This window comes from Pteropus medius, unplaced genomic scaffold (assembly GCF_902729225.1).
Source record: "Pteropus medius unplaced genomic scaffold, Ma_sr-lr_union100, whole genome shotgun sequence".
Classification (NCBI taxonomy): domain Eukaryota; kingdom Metazoa; phylum Chordata; class Mammalia; order Chiroptera; family Pteropodidae; genus Pteropus; species Pteropus medius.
Window position 1 is genome coordinate 1,513,177 of NW_024355205.1, and position 22,769 is coordinate 1,535,945.

The following is a 22,769-nucleotide window of genomic DNA, read 5'->3' on the forward strand; positions in this document are numbered from 1 at the left end:
ACAGTTGATGGCAACACAGGTGGTGAGTGCTCTGTGCCAAACTGCAGATCATGCTTCAGGCCCTGAAGGGCACCAAGAAGGTAATTCTCCCAATGACTCTTGAGATAACAAAGGAAGGGAGGTCATCCCAGGTAGAAGAAACAACAGATGCAAGGCACTGAGTTGCTGAGCCATCAGCATATCTATTTCTGAGGGCTCGATTCAGCATGGCCAGGATTCAGGGTGTTTACAGACTAGTGGCAGGAAATTGAATTGGGGCAGTAGCAAGGACCACAACTGAATGAACCAATGTAAGAAAAAGTCATTTTCTTTAGTAAAATTAAAGCCCAAGATAGTAAAATCTAGCCCTGGAAAAAATGCTTTCCTGGTGAATAGAATCTCACAGAGTCTAACTGTTCCCTCCCAGATTTTCTCACCCACTGATTACTCTCAATATCTAAAGCCTCAGGGGACTCTTGTCCTTTGAGCTGAGGAGCTGGGACTTTATCCGCTAGGCAACCCCCCCACATACACACACACACACACTCCCCCGCTCACACACACACCCTTTCTTGAATGCTCTTCGACATTCTCTATGACACTGCCTTAGCAAGAGCTTAGCAAATATTAAAGTTGAATGTGATTAATAATAAAGTGTATTGGAAGTTAAGAGGTCTGCTGGTTCTAGTCCAGGTTCCCATGAATGGATATCCAGTGTCGCCAAGACCAGTGCCATTCATTGTTGGCCTCATCAGTGACAGCTTGCTGGAGAAAGATAGCAAGCCAGAAATCCTCCAAAGCTGCCTGTTGTGTAAGCTAATGAAGATTGTAGAATCACAAGGGGCTTTAGTTAACTCATTTAACAGGAAAGACATTCATTAGAAGTCTTGATTTTAATGAAAACAGGACCTGTAGGCTGGGAGGCTACTCTGTCCCTGTAGAAACTCGCATTAGAGATGAAAGCCTGGGGAAACAGTTCCTCTGCATTCTGGCCATTTGCCACTTTCTATTAACCCTATGTTTATATTTAAGTTTTAAACCCATCTTCTCGCTCACTTTCATTTTAATGACCCTAGTAAGAACTTTACCATATTTTATCTGAAGTATCACAATAGCTTTTTAACTGGCTATGTAGTTTTCAGTCTCCCCTCAACCTGTAGTCATCTCACTGTTTGTGGCCCCATCTTCCTAAAGCCCAGCTTCAAACACGCCATGCCCTGCTCCTGAACACTCTGTAACTCCCCATTGCCTCTAGAATGACAATCTTTCCCAACTCCTTTGCTCTCTGTGATCTGGCACTAATTTACATTCCTCCTCATAATGCTTACTACATTGTCTTCACAACATAGTTAAATGAAAATATAGTGTCCTTCTGTAGTGATAGGTTTATTCTACTTGGAATGTCCTTTTCCTCAATTCTTCCCACATTCAAATATTACCCTTCCCTCAAAACTCACTTCGAATGCCCATACTTTCATGAAGCAATCTTTCATCCTGTTGGTGAGGTGGAATCTCTCCCACCTGGTACTTCCCATAGCACTTGACCTTATATCTCTCTTGTAGAACTTACTACCTTACATTTTGTGTTGGAGTGGTATTTGCATATATCAGGAATGAAACCTCCTAAACCGCAAAGTTTGATGTCTTATCTTTGAATCCCACGTAGCCTCTAGCATGGCATCTTCCCTCCTAACATGGTTTCTTGCCCTTTATTGGCAGTTTGTTTGCTGAATTAATTAGTTAAGTATTTCATCCCACGTAGAGCTCCAGGCCCAGATGTAACTTCCATCAGGGTCATTGCTGTGGCATTTTGTTTAGCTATCAAATGAGAGTGCACATCAAAGATTTGTTTTGTCTTTCTGTTTTGTGTGGAAAGTGATGGTTGTTTGGGGTTTGGGGTGAAGGCAAACTGAAGAGGTGCCAATTTGTAAAATGTGGCCTGGAAATTAATTCATCCCATTGCTCTGAAGGCTCTCTTATTGGCACAATATCACAGCTTTGGAGTTGCAATCTGAGCTTCCTTTCCTACATCCCTAATTACTCGTGTGGGCTTCTTTTGTTGGAGGTTTTTTCCATTCTTGGACTTTTGCCCTGCTTAACAGCCCTGAACATCCCGGCACTAGAGACACATTTGTTTCATCAGCTTTTACTCCAAAAGGATTTTATAGGATCAATTTGTTTAAGCAAAGTTTTAATTTGGTTTTGTTTTCTCTTTAGGGACTTTATTTGTAAAGCTGGAATGTGTGTGCACAAAATCAGATGATTAAAGTGAATGAAATGCCAGAAAGAAGAAAGATAGCTCAGCCTCAGGGGACACTGAGACAAACTAACGGCGTATATCCCAGATGGTTTTCACATTTATAGTAGCGAAATGTTAAATTATTAAAATATCTGTGTCTTAGTCCATTTGGGCTGCTATTTAAAAATACCATATACTGGGTAGCCTAAACAACAAACATTTACTCCTCACAATTATGGAGGCTGGAAGTCCAAGCCTAAAGGTGTAGTAGATTCGTCTTGGTGAGGACTCACTTTCTAGTTCATCTTTTTCTATGACTTCACATGGTAGAAGGCAAAGGGATTGCTCTGGGGTCTCTTTAACAAGAACTCTAATTCCATTCATGAGATCTCCAGCTTCATGACCTCAGCACCTCCCAAAGGCTGATACCATCACCTTGGGCATTAGATTTCAATATATGGATTTGGGGAGGACACAAACATTCAGACCATAGCAATTTACACTGGATAGGATGCTTTCAACTACAAGAAAGGGAATAACTGACTAAAAGTAGTCACAGGTCATTTCACACGCACATGAACGCGCGCACCCACCCACACACACACACACAAAGGTGTCTAGAGGAAGGCAATTCCTGCAGCTCAGACTATCCAGCCAAGGATGGGTTCTTGCTATGTCTCTGTTCTCCTCATCCAGTAAGTTCACTGTAGTCCCTCTTATAATTACCAAATGACTGGCATAGCTGTAAACTTCATGTTTTCACACAACTACATCCAAATAGGAAGAAATGGGATGTAACAAAAGGCCTTTCTCATCATGCTTCTCCCTTTAATCAAGGAGGAGCATTTTTCCCAGAATTCCTCAGCAGCTTAAATCTTAGTGAACTCATCTCTGGGCCAATCATTGTCAAAGGGAAATCTAAAACCATGATTGGCATAGGCCTATCACATCATTCCCTAGAGCTGGGCACATTGCCAAATAAAAAAAGAAGTGGGGTTCTGAGAGGAAGGAAAAGGGGAAATGGTTGTTGGGCAGATAACCCACTGTACCTGCCAAGCACTATATGCCCCTCTCCACCTAGTTTAATACTGAGAAGGTACTCAATAGGAAGTTAAACAGTACTGACAGGAGTGAACCAAAGACCTTCCATATACAGGCATAGCCTGTTTTAGCAAGCTTCGCTCTATTGTGCTTCACAGATGTTACATTTCTTTTACAGCTCGAAGATAAGACCCTCCATCACCAAAAAAGATTATGACTTGCTTTATTGCAATACTTGCCTTATTGCAGTGGTCTGGAACCGAACCTGTAATATCTCTAAGGTATGCCTGTAGAATAATAATAATAATAATAATAATAATAATAATTTATTATTGTCATCATCCAAAAAAGTGATGATGAAGGGCTGAATCTAAAAGACCAAGACCTACGTGATTTAAGCTGTTGCTTGTTTTTTTGTACTGGATGTTTGTCCTGGATGTCTTCCAGTTACTGGAAACATTTCTCTCTTACATTTATTTAAATTAAGCTGAAAAACTGTCACTATTTATTCTTTTCATGTTGGTTTCTAAATTAAATAGTGGCTTATGTGTAATTACTGGGCCTGGAGGCTTATCCTGACTTGTGGGAAAATTCCTCTCAATCTGTCCATCACCATGAGCTTTCATTCAAACTGAGTCACCCAGTCTTTATCAATTCCTGCTCGCCTGTCTACAGCTGTCATTTATCTTTTATCACTGCTTCACAGGAAGGCAGTGTATATGCTTCCTTATATCCTTACTTTTTGTTGTTGTTCTTTCTCACCTCAAATTTATTTTATTTACTTTTGCATGGGTTGCTCATCCCCTCGTGTCTTGCATTTACATGTTCACCACTATGTTCTTTGATCATGCTGCAAAGTAACGTTGCCCACGGATATGTAAATTCCCCCTAGGGAAACTTTCAGAGTTACAAATCAAATGTAAGACTCCACATATCACAGTGTTCTTTGAAGCTGTGTTTCATATTGAGCCATTCAAGAGACAGCAGAGGGAATGAACAGAGTAATTGAGCAATTCAAGAAGGATGACTAAAATGCCAGAGAACGGAAAGATAGTTCAGCCTCAGAAAACAAAACGAAACAAAAAACTCAGAGAACCTTGGGTTAAAATGAGTGCCAATATTGTAGAGAGGCAGAAGGAACACAAAAGTTGTTGAATGTCTGTTACAGAATGTTGATTTAGGTATATAAGAGGACGATGCACGAAAGAAGACTATGAGGAGGAACAATAATAGAGGATTTGATCGCATGATAATTCCAAAGGCTTTCTGTGGTACTCTATGACTTTAAGTCACTTGAACAGAATCTCAAGGTTTGTTCCTTCTTTCCCATCTTTCTCCATTGCCTGCTGCTATCCACCCATTTCCTCACTAGATTTAACAGTGAAGCAAAAGTAGAATATGGAATACCTAATAGTTTCTCATATAAAAAATAATCGCTCTAACTTCAGACAAGATCTTCCTGCAAATTTAGTTCCCTTGAAATCTTCTGAAAAGACGTAATAAAAAATGAAACGGGCACTATTTCATGGACACTTTTGCATATTATTTCACTTCACCTCTCAAAAATTCCCAAATCCCCAAGCAATTTTATTTCCTGCTCCTTCACTTTCTTCTTTTTAACACTCCCTCACCGCCATCTATGCATTCTGACCTGCCTCTTCTCCCAGATTCAAAAATAATAATAACGAAGTTTAAGAAAAAGCTGTCTTCCTGAGTATAGCAATGCCTCAGACTTTGTCTTCCCTAACCCATTCACACCTGTGTGAAATCTTTTGTAATGCACATGGAAGTAATCTGTAAGTACTGACTGAGAAGGTCAAAGTCTTGCCACCTTTCAAGAAGGAGCCTCCTTGAACTAGTCAAAGCAGTTTAAACCAGATTTGTAGACTTGAACAGGTTAATTCACTTCCATTTCCTCATTGATCAAATACGATTCATAACCTCTAATTTACAGAGCTCTTGTGAGTAGTAAATGAGATGCTGTATATAAAGTATTTGGTATAATACTCGACAAATAAGCACAGAATAAAAAGCATAATATATGCCTTTTTTGTATATATAGATACCCATTTATACCTTATTTAAATTATTCTGTCTAAAGTCATCTGCAGGTTGACTTCCCAAACTCATGGGGCCCGTGGTACACATGAGGACTCAGACAGGGGCTGCCACAGAATTCAATTTACTAGGAAGTTGGGAAATGAGAGAGTGACTCCGACTCCCGATCTACACGTACCAAATGGACAAGGCTGAATTATCAGAGGAATTTGCATTTCATAACACTCAAGTTGAATGAGTTGAGGCAAAAGGCAGAAAAAAACTGGACAATCCAGGGAATCCCCAAGCCACAAGCCCTCCCTGCTCGGCCTTGACCCTCCCTGCCGGCTTTGACCATTCCTTTAATGCTGCTGGGGTTCTCTTAAGCCTCAGAAGGACAATCAAACAAAACAAAGTCCTCCTGCTCTGAAGAGAAGAGTCTCATCTTAGACAACAAACTGAAGCATCCTCCAGAGATGTAATTTGTCATCTTCCACATTCTTCCCTTCACTACTGTTTTATAGCATATGGGCCTGACAAGGACTGGCTAGAGGCCTAATGATTTATCAGAGTGGTCACTTGCTGCCATCTATGGGTAGAACATTAAAAGTGACCTACGGGAAATGAAAATTTCTCAGATCCACTACTTCTTCACATTTAAACGTAATTCTACGGAAAGCACCGAATAATTTTTCTTGAATTTCATTGATCTTCCTAATATGCATAAATATGAGAAAGAAGATTTAGGATGTCTAGCAATCCTACAATAAATATCATCAAATCTGCCTGAGACCAATGATTCACAGATTATGCTACTGGTTTGAAAAATAAATTGATTCTGATTTGTCTAGCCGACCACAGCCTTTGACTGAGAGAAAGTTAAAAATCAGAGATCAGATTAGATTAAGGGATCTCTTAAATAACAAAAAATGTAATTGTTCTAACTAAAAATAAGCTCATCAAAACTTACAGCAAAAGTTCATTTGTCGTGGTTACCATGGAATTAGGATCTTCACAAATAGAACATTTAACCAGTTCTGCCTTCAAACACATCCTTGAAAAGGATAGAAAATGTAATCTCTTATTCACCAAAGCACAGTAACAAAAAAGTTGTTTTGACGTATCTGGTCTGCCAATTTTAGGCAAATTAAAAAGTCTGGAGTTGTCAAAGTATAGTACAGTAAAATGAGAAATAACAACTTTAGTTAGGAAGATGGGGTTAGACACACTTGTGCACATGATTCTTAAAATATTCATTATTTTCTGGTTGATATGCCTATCTCCTAACTAGATTGAGATTGTTAAAAGCAAAAATAGTATTTTATTTATCCTTGTATATACTCCAAAGCTAGTACAGTGCCTGAAGTTTGGACAATTCATATTTGTGAATTAAAAAGTCAACAAAAATTTATTTTGCACCTATTATGTACCAATCACTGTTCTAGGTGCTTATTCTAGGCACTGTTACAGGAAGGAAGGAAGGAAGGAAGGAAGGAAGGAAGGAGGAGGAGGGAAGGAAGGGAGAAGGAAGGAAGGAAGGAAGGAAGAAGGAAGGAAGGAAGGAAGGAAGGAAGGAAGGAAGGAAGGAAGGAATTATAGTGTGTGTTGAAATTATGTGTTAACTTTAGCAATGCAGGCATAATTTAAGGCAGGAGAAAGAGAATCTTGTTGAGTGGATAAGTTCAGACAAGTTTTTTTGGTTTGGCTAATAAGTTTGCTATGGTGTAGCCTTAATTACTAACAAGATGAAATGCATAAAGGCTAAATTTTGGTGGGGGTATGTTGATTAAATCCAAGTAGATCAATTGATTATCTCCAGCTGAGAAAAGTAATATCACCATCTATTTTATTTCTACCTACACCCCTACTACTTAGAACAGTTCTTGGCACATAGGGCTCAATAAATATCTGTGAATGAATATTAATATTCAATATTAATATCATATCCTCCTAATAGAGGCCTTGTCTGGCATACTTACGAAAATGAGACCTTCAGAGAGGTGAACCGATCCTCCCAAGGTCGTTTAAAAAGAAACTATTTGAATTCCAACTGGTATCCAAATGCTTGATTTTTGAGGTCCCAAGGTTAGTCATTAGGCAAGACCATGTTATACTGCTTGGATCTCAGATTTTAGTCTAATTGACACGAACAAATAAATACACACAAAGAAACCAGTAGAGTAAATCCACAGCCTCTTCACCTGCCTTTGCCACAGAACCTCTTGTCTGAGGCTATCTGAAGAGTTCTGTGATGATCTCTGAATTACGTAACCTAACCATCCAAATGAGATTGCTCTTCCATCTGTTAAGGGCCATCAGAGCCCTTATGCAATGAATTTCAATTTAAGGAGCTTTATGTCCCATCTGGGCAAGAAAATTCGTTCCTATATAAGAGGAAAAGATCATTGTGATTTTAATCTAGTTTTAATGGAAATGACGAAATTCAAATTTTAAAATTTAAATGATGTTTAAATATCGTATGTTTCAGCTCACTGAGAATGATCTTGCTAACAATTATTTTTAAAGTCACATTTTCACAGCAGTAAATTTTCATTAATAATAAAAGACATATACAAGAACTTTCATTGCAGCATTGTTTGTAAGAGAATACTTGAAACTCACCCAAATGTCTATTGAAGGAGATAAGATAAAGAAATTGTGTTAATTTCACACCATGCAGCTACTAAAAAGAATGAAGTAGATCTACATGTGCCAATGTGACAAGATATATAACGTCTACCAATAAATGAAAAAGACAAAATGCAAAGAGCTATGCATGTTTCTAAAACTAATAATAACAGCAATAAATGTCAGTATATGCATATCAAAAAATCCAGAAGAATATACAACAAACTGTAGACAGTAATTACTCTATGAAATAGCATTATGGAGTAATTTCATTTTCAACATTATTCATCTCTGCATCATGTAAAATGTTCACAATCATCACATTAATTTTTTAAATGCTTCTATTTTATTTTAAATATAAATACGTATAATAATAAATTTAAAATTAATAAACTGAAAGTTTAAAATGACAGTTTATATATAGATTGAATATATCCTTTTAGAGAATTACTCTGTGCCACAAGCTTTGCAATTGTTTATATTCTTTAGTCCAATAGTCTTTAATACAGAAACTTTTATTCATAAAAAGATTTATTACAATCCTACTGTAACAGCAGAAAATTGGAAACAGCCCAAGTGGTTATCAGAGGAATAGTTAAATAAATTTCTATTCTCAATAAAATATTATATGACCATTTAATAAGAAGTGTTAAGGAGAATATAAAATAACATGAAGCACTTATGTTATAATGTTAAGGGTCAATGGCAAAATATAAATTTATACACTTGAATGTATGAATAAGATCTTACTGGAAAATAAAAGAGAAAGAAATTTACCAGAACTAAGAATGATGTTGTTTAGATGGTGGCACTCTCATTTATTTTCTTCCTAATACATTTTCATATTTTCCAATTTTCTAACTAACCATTTACTATATTTATAATAGAAAATAATACAATAATGGAAAATAATATTCCTTCACTGCCCTTGAAGAGATATTAAAGATAGTATCATTCTTATGGGGTATAAGTTTATTCACATTTTTTCTTTCTCTTGACCCTGGAGTTCATTTTAAGGAAAAGCAAGTTCTAATCCTTCGCAGCTCCTAACTTTCCCAGTGCTGTGGAGCAAACCACCAACCTCTTCACTCGATAGCTGTAAAATGAGACTATTTCATTAGGTTAAATGAGAAACTGAATAACTTATAAAAAATGAAATGCCCATAAAAGGAGATCTAGTTTTCTAATGATTAAGCTCAACATCATCAGTGAACAACTAGTGATTTGCTGGAGGGACCTACAGTCCTACAGCAGAGCTGAGTTCCAGTCACAATTGAAATACTTACCTAATGAATATGTTTTCTGACAATTATTTAATCTCTCTATTTTTTTAATTTTTCACTTGTAAAATAACTGTATTGAACTAGAATCTGAATTTTTGACCTAGAATTTTTCTAAAATAAAGGGAGTGGGAAGTACCTACTGTGTGCCAGGAACATGTCATTGTATTATTACATATTATTACCTTTAATTGACATATAAAGAAATGAGTATGTAAAGAGGGCAAGTAGTCACTGAGCTAGGAGTCAGTCCCAAGCTGTCTGATTCCTTCTCTTTAAGATTATGTAGGTTAGGGAAGTGAGACTTCAGAGGGCTGAACTATTTGCCCAAGATACACAGCATGTTAGCAAGCTAGAATCAGGTCCAGAACCCAGACTCTTGATGCTGGTCATATATTTATTTTACTTTTGTTTTTTTTCCTATTTTCCTATTTTTATAAAGTCAGATGCAGATTTGAGTTATTTATAGTCCTCAATTCATAGTTCATTATCATCAGTTATCAGTATTGCCCCTCCTTGTTCTATTTAATTTTTCCCTTTCATTTCCTGATTGTACTGTAATTTCTCTTCTGGGAATCTTTCTGCATCTGATATTGCAGTTCACTAATAATTTCTTCAACTATATACATTCTACTATGTATCCTATCTCTCGAGTTTGATAGTTTAACCTTTTTAAAAAATATATAAACACTATATACAATATATTCTTTTATATTTTCTTGTCCCTAAATCATGTTACGAATATCCTCTGTCTTTGATATTCTTTATTGTGCTTATTTTATTTGTTTATTTATTTTGAAAGACCCTGCCTCAGGTTTATCTCTATAAACATCACAGGAGGACACAAACCCCATGCGAACAGCAGCCCATGGGTCACACCAGTCCTTCCGTCTTTACATGGGCAGACAGGGGCCTCTACTCTGTAGCCTTCGTGGGAGCCTGGACACCTTTGGGAGCCTGTGCCTGAGCTGAAAGCGAGCTGCAGCCTCAGCCAGAGCCTTGGTTTCAGCTTTGGCCTGGGACTTTGGCCAGCAGAGCCTGAGACCCTTGGTGATGCGGGCATGAACACGTTTCCCAAAACTTGGGGTGAGAAATGTAAACAAGTCAATTGAGCTTGTGGCTGCTGCCTTTTGGGATCTTGGGCTTGACCTCCCTGGACATTGCAAAGGCCTTGAAATAGCCTCAGCACGTACACTCATAGCCTTAGCATTGTTGGCCTGTATCTTCTTCAGGCCCTTCTTATTGTTCTTCTTGGTAAAGCACATGTTCCTCAAGAACTTGGGGCCTGTGCCCTTAAGAGATTCGTATCTTTGTGATAGGAGTTTCTCTATGGAATATCTGTGCCATTTTCAGAACTAGTTGTGTGGGGTGTGGTTCTTGGACTTGGTCATGTCTCCATCAAAGCCCTTGGCTCCCCGCTGTTGTGCTGTTTTAAATCCCCGATCTATTTGATTATTCCAGATTTTCAAAGTGACATAATATTCAGGCTAGGATTAGTTGTGCTGCAGTAACAAGTAATCCTGGAAATTTCAGTGGCTAACACAAACAGAACTATTTCTCATTCACAGGCAACTTTCCTTGTTTTTCTCAAACTATGACCCAGGCTGCTTCCACATTGTACCTTCACCATTTTGGAGTTCTTCACTCTAAGTCGGGAGTTTCCAACTCCCAGGCCACAAACTGGAACCAGCCTGTAGCCTGTTAGGAACCAGGCCGCACAGCAGGAGGTGAGTGGTGGACAAGCGAGTGAAGCTTCATCTGTATTTGTAGCTGCTCCCCAGCGCTAACATCACCACCTCAGCTCCACCTCAGATCATCAGGCATTAGATTCTCATAGGAGCACCAGTCTCTGGTGCCAAAAAAGTTAGGGACTGCTGCTCGAAGTCACAAAAATAATAGCAAAAAAAAAAAAAAACCATAGAGAACTCATATCCCATTAGCCAGAACTAGTTACATGGCCTTAACCCAGCTGCAAGGAAGGCTGGAACATAAAAGATGAGCACATAGAAATTTGACGAGCACTAATTATCACCAATACAAGGACAGCTTGCTTAGTTTGTAGTCTTTCTTTCATTGTGTTGTACCCCTCAGATGTCTGTGAGCTTATTTTCTCCTGGAGAGAGGGGCCTAAGCCCAGCCCAAGGTGTCCTTCTTGCTAGATTTAAGAATAGGAAGAGTATATGGCACAGGGCACAGTAAAAAGTCCACTGTATTATAATCTGAATTTGACCACCAGCCCTGCACACACATGGTCCTGCCGCTTCGGTAAGATTTTCATTCTCTGCCCCAGGCATTGCTCTTCAAGATAACTTTTCCCAAGTGTAGTTACCTACTGCTCAGAGTATGGTGGAGAAGAAAGAGAGAAAGGAATGTTCAGTAATGGATCGATCAGCTGACTCCACTGCCTCCCTGATGTTATCCTTGCCCATGTCCACAGCACAAGACAGATACTGCTGTTTGTCCCACAAGGCCTTAGAGCAAGGGGAAAAAAGAGGTGTGCTCAAATAGTCCCAAACTGTTGAATGCAAACTTCCTCTGCCCAAATCCCCAGTTACTTCCCCCAGCAGGTCACAACTTCCCTTTCTTTTCCTGGGGGTTTCCTGATGTTTTCTTCTCAGATTAACATGCTGCTTTAACTTCTCCGGCATTCCCCAGGGTTAGGCTGGGGCAGGGACCAGGGTCTGGCCCAGGTCGCCTGACTTGTCAGACACAAGAGTCCAGAGCATTCCTATTGCAGCATTTCTAATGCCTTCTTGGAAATGGATAAGATCCCTAAGATAGTGAGCTTTTCCAGAGAACACTGGACTTCTCTATTATTCCATCTTGGAATAAGGGTACATGGTATCGGCACATAGCAAAGGCTCAAAATATATTGACTCGACTCAACTCAACTTGACTCGGCTCGACTTGGCTTGACTTGGCTTGGATTGAATATCTCATCCCCCTTCATGTGAAGAGGGAGCCACTTCTCTCAAAATATGTAGCCCTAATGTGTGGGGCCACCTCAAAGTGTACGTTATCATTCTTGCAAAAAGCCTGAACTCACACACCTTCTTTTCTCAAGTTGTTGTTCGTATCTGGACAGCACTTAGAAGGATGGGGTAGGAGGTCAGACATGAAGGTCATAGAGAGGCTAGATTTTCTAATTTGCACCCTGCCTGGAAGTTGACTGTTATGAGCATAATTAAACACCAGGAAGCAAACATATGAGATGTTGCTGTCAGCATTTTTTGTTATCAGAGAAAGATATGTATGATTTGTTTATGGTATGTGCCTAAAATATAATAAATTTAAACATGCCAATCCTAAAAGTATAACCAAAACTAAAGTTAAAAAGAAATCCTTATTTTTCCAACCACTTAACTGAAGCATGACATATCATCAGAAAATTAGAAAGACAAAATTACTTTTTTTCTCTGTCCAACATCCCCACTGTAACAGATGCTGTTGGTCTCTACTTCAAAATCATCCCCTGTCTGTTTGTCTTTTATGTACCTCAAACTATAGAGGATGAAAATCTCAGAAACTTGCTTTGCTCATCTCCATTACAGCTATGGTAGCTAAGCAACCCAATTCTGGCCAAAGGATTGTAAGAGCAATCTCCTCGAGGGAGCTAGGGTTATAAACCTGATAATGGGCCACTCATAAGAATAAAGACCTTTGCCACCCTGCCCTTCCTCCCCTTTCAGGATTTCCTACCTTCACGTGTAGTCATAATATCTGGAGATGCTGTATTATCTGGCAACCATGAAGCAGCACAGCTTATCATGAAAAAGAACCCAATTAGGACAGCAGAGCAGAATGATAGTAGAATATACTTTAAGAACATTGTTGAGCTGCTGCACCAAACCTGAAAATGCTTTAAAGCTTGAGCCACTGTTTGTTAATAGTATGTTACCTGCAGCCAAAAATATTCCTAACAATTAGTATGTCTTCTTTGGACAAATATCTGTTCTTGTCCTTTTCCCATTTTTTAATGGGATTACTTGGGGTTTTGCTATTGAGTTGTGTTAATTCCTTATGTATTATGGATATTAACCCCTCATCAGATATATGGTTCACAAATATTTTCTCCCATTCCATGGAGTGTTTTTTCATTTTTTTTTATTTTTCTTTATTGTGCAGAAGCTTTTTAGTTTGATGTAGTTCTATTTGTTTATGTTTGCTTTTGTTGTTTGTGCTTTTAGTGTCATATCCAAAAAATTGTAGCCAAGACTGATGTCAAGGAGCTTTTTCTTTACATTTTCTTCTCGGAGTTTTATAGTTTCAGGTCTTGCTTATAAGCCCTTAATTCATTTTGAGTTAATATGTGTTGGCGGTGTCAAATAGTGGCCCAATTTCATTCTTTTGCGTGTGAATATCCAGTTTTACCAACACCATTTAGTGAAGAGACTATCCTTTCCCAATAGAGTATTCTTGGCTCTTTTATCAAATATTAGTTGACTTTATATGCAGAAGTTTATTTCTGGGCTCTTGATTCTGTTCCATCGTTCTATGTGTCTGTTTTTATTCTAGAACTATACTGTTTTGAGTACTATAACTTTGTAGTATAGTTTGAAATCAGAAAGTGTGATTCTTCTAGCCTTGTCTTCTTTCTCAAAATTTCTTTTTGAGACTATTTGAGGTCTTTTGTGTTTCCGTGCAAATTGTTTTTTCTATATCTGAAAAATTTCTATGGAATTTTGATAGGGATTGCATTGAATCTATAGATGGTTTTGTTTCATTTCTTTTTCAGATAGTTTATTGTTGGTGTATAGAAGTGCTACTGATTTTATATGTTGATTTTCTATCCTACGACTTTACTGAATTTGTTTATTACTTTTAACAGTTTTATGGTGGAATCTTTAAAGTATTATATATACAGTCATCCCTCAATATACACAGGGTATTCATTCTAGGACCTCTTGCAGATATCAAAATCCATGGATACTTAAGTTCCTTATATAAAATGGTGTAGTATCTGCATATATTCCTCCCATATACTTTAAATGGTCTCTACATTACCTATAATACTTAGTGCAATGTAAATAATTATATACTGTATTATTTAGGGAAAAAAATGACAAGAAAAAAACTATACATGTTCAATACAGATGCAACCATTGTAAGCCTACATAGTACATATCAGCAAAAATGTAACTTTTTTTGAATATTTTTGATATGTGGTTGGATGAATCCTTGGATATAGAACACATGGGTATGGAGGGCTGACTGTATAAGATCATTTCGTTACCAGAGACAATTTTACTTTTTCTTTCTGATTTGGATGACTTTGATTTCTTGTTATTGCCTGATAGCTCTGGCTAGGATTTCCAGTATTATGTTGAATAAGAGTGGTGAGAGTGGGCATCCTTGTCTTGCTTTTCATCTTAGAGAAAAAACGTTCAAACTTTCACCATTAATTATAATGCTGACTGTGATTTGTCATATATGGCCTTTATTATGTTAAAGCATGTTCTTGCTATACTTAATTTGTCGAGAGTTTTTATCATGATATTAAATTTTGTCAAATACTTTTTCTGTATCTATTGAAATAATTATATGATTTTCATCTTTCATTCTATTAATGTGATGTATCGTATTTATTGATTTGCATGCATTGAAACATCTCTGAATCCCAGGGATAAATCCCACTTGATAATAGTGTAGGATCCTTTTAATGTGCTATTGAATTTGGTTTGCTAGTATTTTGTTTAAATGTTTTCATATATATCCATTAGGGATTTTTACCCATAGTTTTCTTTCTTTGTAGTGTCCTTACTAGATTTGGTATCAGGTTAATGCTGGCCCCATAAAATAAGTTTGAGAGTGTGCACTCCTCTTCAATTTTTTGAAGAGTTTTAGAAGAATTGGTGTTAATTCTTTTTTAAATGTTTGGTGGAATTCACCAGTGAAACCATCAGGTCCTGGGCTTTTTTTGTTGAGAAGAAGATAGCTCCATTAGTTAGATACTAGTAGATTATGTGATTCAGATTACTTTAATGCTAGTAATTGTTATATTTTCACAAGTTTTTAACTTTAATAAGTATACTTAGGCTGAAGTCATAACTTACCAGTTTGTTAATCTACAATTGAATTTATAATTTAAATGACCACAAGACTATACAAATTCCTGACACATTGAATATAGGACCAGCTATGATTAACTCATGCCTCATTACAGAATAGCTGACAGCCCTCTAAGAACCAAATAATCACCTGAAGGGAAAGCAAGGGAGGGCAAGTGCTAGAGATGACAGAGGCATCTATGACTACCCAAACAAACACTGGATCCATAGCCCACCTGGGAACATGATAAAAATTTTAATTTTTTTCAAACTTATTGATTATTACCTCCTTCTCATACTCTTCAGGGAAATCCTAAGAGAGGGGGATAAATGTACATTTTGAATTAATTAAACTATTTCCTAAGTACCCTGAGCTATTCTGCTATCTACAATGCAAGTACTAGTCAAACATAATCCCTCTTGTCTTGAAAATGTTGCCAAGTAACCTGAGATTTCAAAACCCGGGACCTAAAAACATACCAATAGCAATGTATGTGTGCAATGGAAAATATTTGTATTTTTGTTTGGTTACTAGGTCTGTAGTTAAAGAGTCAACAAAACAGCCAGCCTGTTGGAAAAGAAGCTCTAAAGTTAAAACAGGTTCTACCTATTTTTAGCATGTAATAACTTCAAAATGAACCTAAAGAAATAGAAAATGAGTTTATAAAATGGGTCAGAGTGGTTGAAACTTCATCTGATGTTCTCTGTTCTTTGTTCTTTGTTGTACCATTCTTCGGATTGGCAGTATCACATTGTTTTTTATAAATGATGCTTAACTTCAGAGGATAAGTTCTTCAACCACACTTACTCTGAGTAATGCTGAAGCAGAGATGAGAATATGCAGTGTATGCAGATGAAATAATACAGAAATCCAGGCTTCTATTTGTCAACCGGTCCTCCATTCCCGCCTGAAATTCCATCATCATAAATTCCTTTACATAATCAGCAATTTAATTCATTCATCCACCAAATCATCATCATCATCATCATCATCATCATCATCATCATCATCTATCTCTGTCAGCCACAATGCTATGCACTAGCAATACAATAATGAGCATGCTAGACATGGTTCCTGCCCTCTTGAATACAGACAAAAAAATAATTATGATAATGTGGTAAGGATAACAATATAGGATGAGCAGTATATCATGGAAGTGCAGGTGTGGGGCACTTAATTAGAGCTGGGTGTTCACAGAGGGTTTCTGGACAAGTAGGAGATATTAGGCTGAGAGGGGGAAGGAATAATCTAGGAATAAAGAACAGCATGTGCAAAGCTAAGGAACTGAGAACTGATGGAATATTAAGTAACAGAAGGGTGGAACATAGGGTGAGAGGGGCCAAAGTAGTAAGAGAGGAAGCCGAGGGACTATAGAATGACTGTGCCAACCCCAGGAGTTTGCACCTTACCTAAAATAAAGAGCTATGGTGAAGCATTAAAGAGTCTAAAGCAAAGGAATAAAATGAAATTTTTTTTTCAGAGAATCATCTGACTGTAGAATGGATTAGATGTTAAGATGGACAATGGATTAGATGGACAATGGATTGCAGATGGAAAATAGATTAGAGAGGATGAGTGATAAAGCAAAGAGACCATCCCAGCACTCTTGCAGTAAATCAGTTGAGGAAGTATGGCAGCCTCTCATGGGGGAAATTGCTGTGAGGGCATAGAGAACCCTTTCAATTTAAGCCACAAGTGAGAGGTAGAAGTCAAGAAAACTTTGTGATTTACTGACCATCATTGGCAAAGCAAAGGGAAGAATCACTTGGAAAACTAGGTGGATGGTGGTACTCTTCCCAGAGAAAGGATTAAAGCACAAAGTAAATTATCACCCCATTAACTGCCATCATCACATTCGAACTTTGCCCATTATATATATGTAAGTGTTTGCAAATATGTCACCCAATGAGATATAATTACCTTGAGAACAGGGATATAATTCACATTTCTGTTCTTCGGGCACAACACCTCCCACTGATTGATATATGCTACTAGAAAAAACATAGACTATGAGGTCAAGCAGACCTGGGTTCAAATTCCAACACCACAAATCATTAACTGTGTGAGTTTAGGGCAAGTGGTTTTATTTCTCTGAACCTCAATTTCTTCGTCTGTGAAATAGAGAGACTAACACCGATTTTGCTGGGTTGCAGCGGGGATTAGTGATTATTAGGGATTAGTGTACATGCTAAACCTAGCCTATGTATTCATTTATTCATTCATTCATTCACTCACTTTTAAGCACCTGTTATGTGCCAGGTACTGTTCTAGGCTTGAGGATTCAGAAAGTACTTTTCAGTAGGAGGGAGATAGACAATAAACATTTAACCTATAAACAAGATATTTTCAGATAGTGATAAGTACTATCAAGACAACAAAACAGGAAGAGATAATAAAAAGTGTGCATCAGAATAGAGAATGCTTCTTTAGATAAGATCATCATGGAAGGCTGCTCTGACCAAGGTACATTTAACTGACACTGAATGACAAGCAGGAGAAAGAGCGTTCCCAGTTAGGGGAAATAGCAAGTGCAAAGGCCCTGAGGTTCACACTCACTAATTATTAGCCCCTTCTTCTTCTCTTTCCCTTACTGAAGTGAATTAAATAACTCAATTTGCTACAAATTCAATTTCTATAGCAATGGGCCCTATACCTTCAGCTATTTACATTTCGTGGCAGCAATTCTCAGACTTGCCTGGACCCTATTCCCTGAAGATTCTAATTTAGCATGAGGTAGGCCTAGACTTGTACCTTTTTAATAACTCTACATCTGATTCCAAAATTTGAGAAGCACTGTTACACATAGGACTGTGAGCCCCAATTTAAAAATGTACTGTGTTTCTTATAAAATGTCTTTCTTGGAGTTTGAGGTTTGATTTTTTTTGTTTGTTTGTTTGTTTCCTTCACAGTTCTCCAGACAAATTCAGAGTAAGATAAGGACTTACTCAATTATGAAGCGTACTAACTTCACTCCAAACTAGGAGAAGAAATGTGGCCATGTTTTTGGCACCTTTTAGTTGGAGATGAATGTTAATATTTTGAAGAAATTCCAAAGAGCAATTAAGAAGAGAAAAGAACTAACAAAATTATAAAACTCTTAAGCATTGTTTCCAAAAGCTGAACATACTCTGCTCTATAATGTTAGGGAGAAAAATGAAGTGTCCACAGGGGGACTTATAAATGCCAAAAATAAAGCTCTAGAGGAAAAAAGTGTTTCATTTACCAAGTATAAATTTCTCGTTTTAAGTGGCTAAGTTACAAATGAAGGAATGCAATTTATAAAATAGAAACATAATTATTGTGTTAAGGAACCTACTCATACATTATTTTGTGAAATAGATGTGTTTTTGAAAAGATATACTTATTCACTCCAAAACAGAGCAGAAGAGACCAAGATTGAGGGAGGGCCAAAATAGAAGGAAAAGAGAGAGGAAAGAGGAAGAGGAGGTCCTAAGCTAGGGAAATGCACTGCCAACTTCTTAAGGAAATGAAATGCCACCTTCCTAAGGATCAGCAGGCAGGTAGCTGGGCTGGACTAGAAGGATTCTTATTAGCAGCTCCTTGAAAAATAAAGTTGATGGCAGCAGTAAGAGTGGTAAAGTGAAAAAGAAGGGGCAGGAATGGCAGCAGTAGTGCCGGGTCACATGGAGTTAGCCGATAGAGAAAGCCTCCAGAGCAGAGTCATGTGATGGTTGGCAGCAGTGACTACAGAAGGACAGGGAGGCAGTGTAGTCAATCTCCACAGTGACCTGAGCATCAAGGGCCAGGTGGTTCTAGGAAGGAGAGGCAGTCATGAAGCATCCCAAAGATTCACACGCCCACAGCCAACACGTGCACGTGCACACACATCCCCCGTGCTCACACAAATACCCCATATATACATATACCCACACATTCACACACACGCCCTCCACGTTCACACACACGCATACTCATACATACACACATGCACGCGCGCACACACACACACACACACACAGACGCACATATGCCCACATTCAGCCAGAAGGAGGAATTTTAAGGAGTTGCTAGCCAGAAAAAAAGGTTGGACTGCTCAGACCTCAAATTCATCGTTTGTCACTGTTTTCTGTAACTACTATAAATATTCAAGTGGAAGGCCAAGGAAACATTTGTTACTATATAAACTATACTTTAAGGGAGAAAATAGTGACCCAATCAGAAATGCATTCTCTCAATTTTAATTCATCTCTAACTAGCAAGAATCCTGAACCTTTCTTTGTCTTTTAAAGTCTCTCCCACAACAAGCCAAACCACAGCCTCTCCCTAACAGAGAATAAATATACTGCTATTTGTACTAGGAGTTCCTTCTGTGGCTGTGATTAAGGGAGCATATTAGCCAGGGCTGGAATTACCCTATGAATCAGAACCAGTCTACAAATTAGGAAGTCAATCTGTAATAACTGGTTAATAGAAAAAGTTTAAAAAACAATACATTTTTATTTTATCACTAAATCTTTCTGTTAAGATCTTTTTTATGATGTAAATAACACTGTCACTCCCAGAAATATCTATTGAGGGACTCTATGTATTATTTCCTGGGAATCTCTGGAGCTTACAGTCTATGGGGGTGGGAGAGTAGGGAGGAGGGCAACAAAAAATCAAATGGATAAGAAAATTTTACAATATGTCAGATGGTGGTAAATTCTATGAAAAAAAAAATGTTAGGATCTAGACAACCCCCTCAGCTCGTCCTCTGTGGTGATTTTGCATCTTCTTGAGATATGTCTTTAGAAATTCCTTCAGTGAAGATCTGTTGTTGATAAACATTCAGTATTTATGTACCAAAATTGTCTACATTTCAGCCTTCATCTTGAAGAACAGTTTTGCTGAATATATAATTTTAGGTTGAAAATTACTTTCCTTCAACACTTTATTGTTTCCTTCTCTTCTAGTTTCGGTTTTGCTCTTGGCACTTCTACTACCCATCTGATTTTGTTCTTTGTTACATAATAATTGTTTCCTCTCTACCTACTTTAAGAATTTTACATTGTCTTTGATGTTTTGAAATTTTTATTACCATATGTCTAGTTGTAGATTTCCTTTATCATTCCCAGAAAGTTGTCTTTTCAATAAACCACCTTTTAATGTTACTATTCTTTAGTGTTTCTTCATTTTGTTATTGTTATCTCCTTATCTACATCCTTTAAGTTTTAATGTTTAATATTATCATTCTATTTTTAATATTTTTAAATTTTAATTGTGTTTTCTTTTTCAATCCATGAAGTACTTAAAAATGTGTTTTTAAATTTTTTAAATACATGGGATTTTTAGTTTTCTTGTTGATTTCTAACTTGATTTCACTGTCAGAAAATGTGACCATTGAAATTTGTTAAAATTGTCTTAATGGCCCATTTGTGGTCAATTTTTGTACATGTTCCATGTGTTCTTGTAAAAATTACACATTTCCCAATATTTTGGGCGCAAAGGTTTGTACTGTGTCATATTACAATAGTGTTAGCAATATTTTTGAAATCTTCCATGTCCTTATAGAATAATTATCTTTTGATCTTCAATAATTGAAAGTGTCAAAATATCTCACTATGAAGATAGATTTGTCTGTTTCTTCGAATTTTTTTTCCTTTGTGTATTAAAGATGTATAAAGTACACACAAGTATTCTTATTTCTTTCTGATAAATTTAACGCTTATCTTCATAAAATGACCTTCTTTGTATCCGGTAATGCTTTCTACCTTAAGGTATAGTTTTTCTGGTTGTTACTATAGGTATACCTTGTGTTAGTCCTGGAGTCCAGCCTACGAGTATTGATTACACAATAATCGCTGTTCAACAGTGGTCCTCAAACCAACTTTTTAAGGATTCTAGTATTCTCAGCTCAATCAAAACAAATGTGGAGAGGTTTTATCCTTCTCAGTAACTGATAATGACTGCTTTGTGGAACTGTGCCCACTTTCCTCCTCCATGCCCTAGAAGGGGCGGGGGAAGAATTTGAAACACTTAGTGATTAAGTGTTTCAGAACCTCAGGTAATTTCAGTCCAGGTGAGTAAACTGTACTTTCATCCGGCCTTGAACATCTGTCATTTGGGGTCACTGTTCAGGTGGAGCCCCTCTCTCATAGCTGCAGGCTGCCCACTCCTGCCCTCACCTGCACCTCACCTGCATTGTACCTCACCTGGACTCACGTTCTTTCCTACAGGTGCCAGCCATTTGTGACCAGCAGTGCTGCTGGCTTTGTTGTGTGAGCCGTGGGTGGCATTTACTCCCTTTTTCCAAAGCAAAGGGTTTCGCCTGTCTGAACATGTCTAAGTCAATGAGATATATTGACTTAGGTTTTGCAGTAAAGAAAAGGTTTATTAGAGAATACCAGTCCCAAAGACAAAGGTGAGCTATCTCCCTCAAAAATCTGGCTTCCCCAGTGTCTCGAGGGGATAGATTACATAGGGAAAAATCATCAGTTGTGGAAGCTAAGGAAATTGGGAGTTGTGAGTGTTACTGATTGGACCAGGCTGGGGTAATTAATTATCAAATTTGGTTCTAGAATCAGCCATGGTGCCATCCCCTCTGGTCTCGTGGTCAGTGGGGCTGCTCTGCCTGGATAGGCCTGGGGCTGAAACACGTATAAATCCAAGACATTATCTTTAGTGTAACCAAAACATAATGTCCTCCTGATCAATAGACCTGAGGCTTCATTCTTAAAAGATTTGGCACTGACCACAACCTTATGTCCTAAGGTTTAATGATTAAGAGAGTAGGCATACAAAGGTGGAAGGATAAAGGCAGAAAAAAGACAATTGAGTCACAATGCCATTATCCAGGCAAAACTAGCTTCAACCAAAGAAAATGCTGTTAGTGAAATCTGGGTGCAGTTGCATTCCATGGACTACAGAGGGGCGGGATCCTGTAGGGTGATTTGGGTGTTCTTGCTAGTGCCTGAATCTGGTAGAGATCCTGGTGGACACAAAATGCCAGAATTCCCACGGAAATGGCTGCTTCTCTGAGACAACCAGGAGGTAACAATATTCACCCCGCCCTGCCCTTGATGTGCCTCAGCCTGTCGCCAAGTTCCTCCCCACCCATACAGCATGCCTCAATTCTCTTGGGGGCCCCAACTTCTAGAGGGGGTGATCATTAACTCCTTACGTGAGATGGGACAGACAGATGAAAGCTCCCCTCTTCACAGGAAGGGCAGAGAGAAGGAATAATTACCAACTCACTAATTTTGTTCTCCAAAACAAAAGAAAAGCCACCTGCTCGCTTCCACCATGCTGTATCTCTTGCCTTCTCTCTCTCTCTCTCTCTCTCTCTCTCTCTCTCTCTCACACACACCACCACACACACACACACAGACACACACACACACACACACACACACACACAGAAGAAAAGAAGACAAACTGGTTTTTCCTCCATTTCTTTGTCTCACCAAGAGGCACGGTGTTGGTTTGCTCTGGCTACCACAACATAGTACCACAGACCAGAGGACCTAAACAGCAGAAATTTATGTTCTCACAATTCTGGACGCTGGAAGTACCAGATC

At 38.0% G+C, this 22,769-nt stretch overlaps 1 pseudogene; it reads right to left on the reverse strand.

Moving 5' to 3' along the window:
• Positions 1-10,119: 10,119 nt before the first annotated feature.
• Positions 10,120-10,595, reverse strand: LOC120598753 (60S ribosomal protein L29-like; annotated as a pseudogene).
• Positions 10,596-22,769: the final 12,174 nt, after the last annotated feature.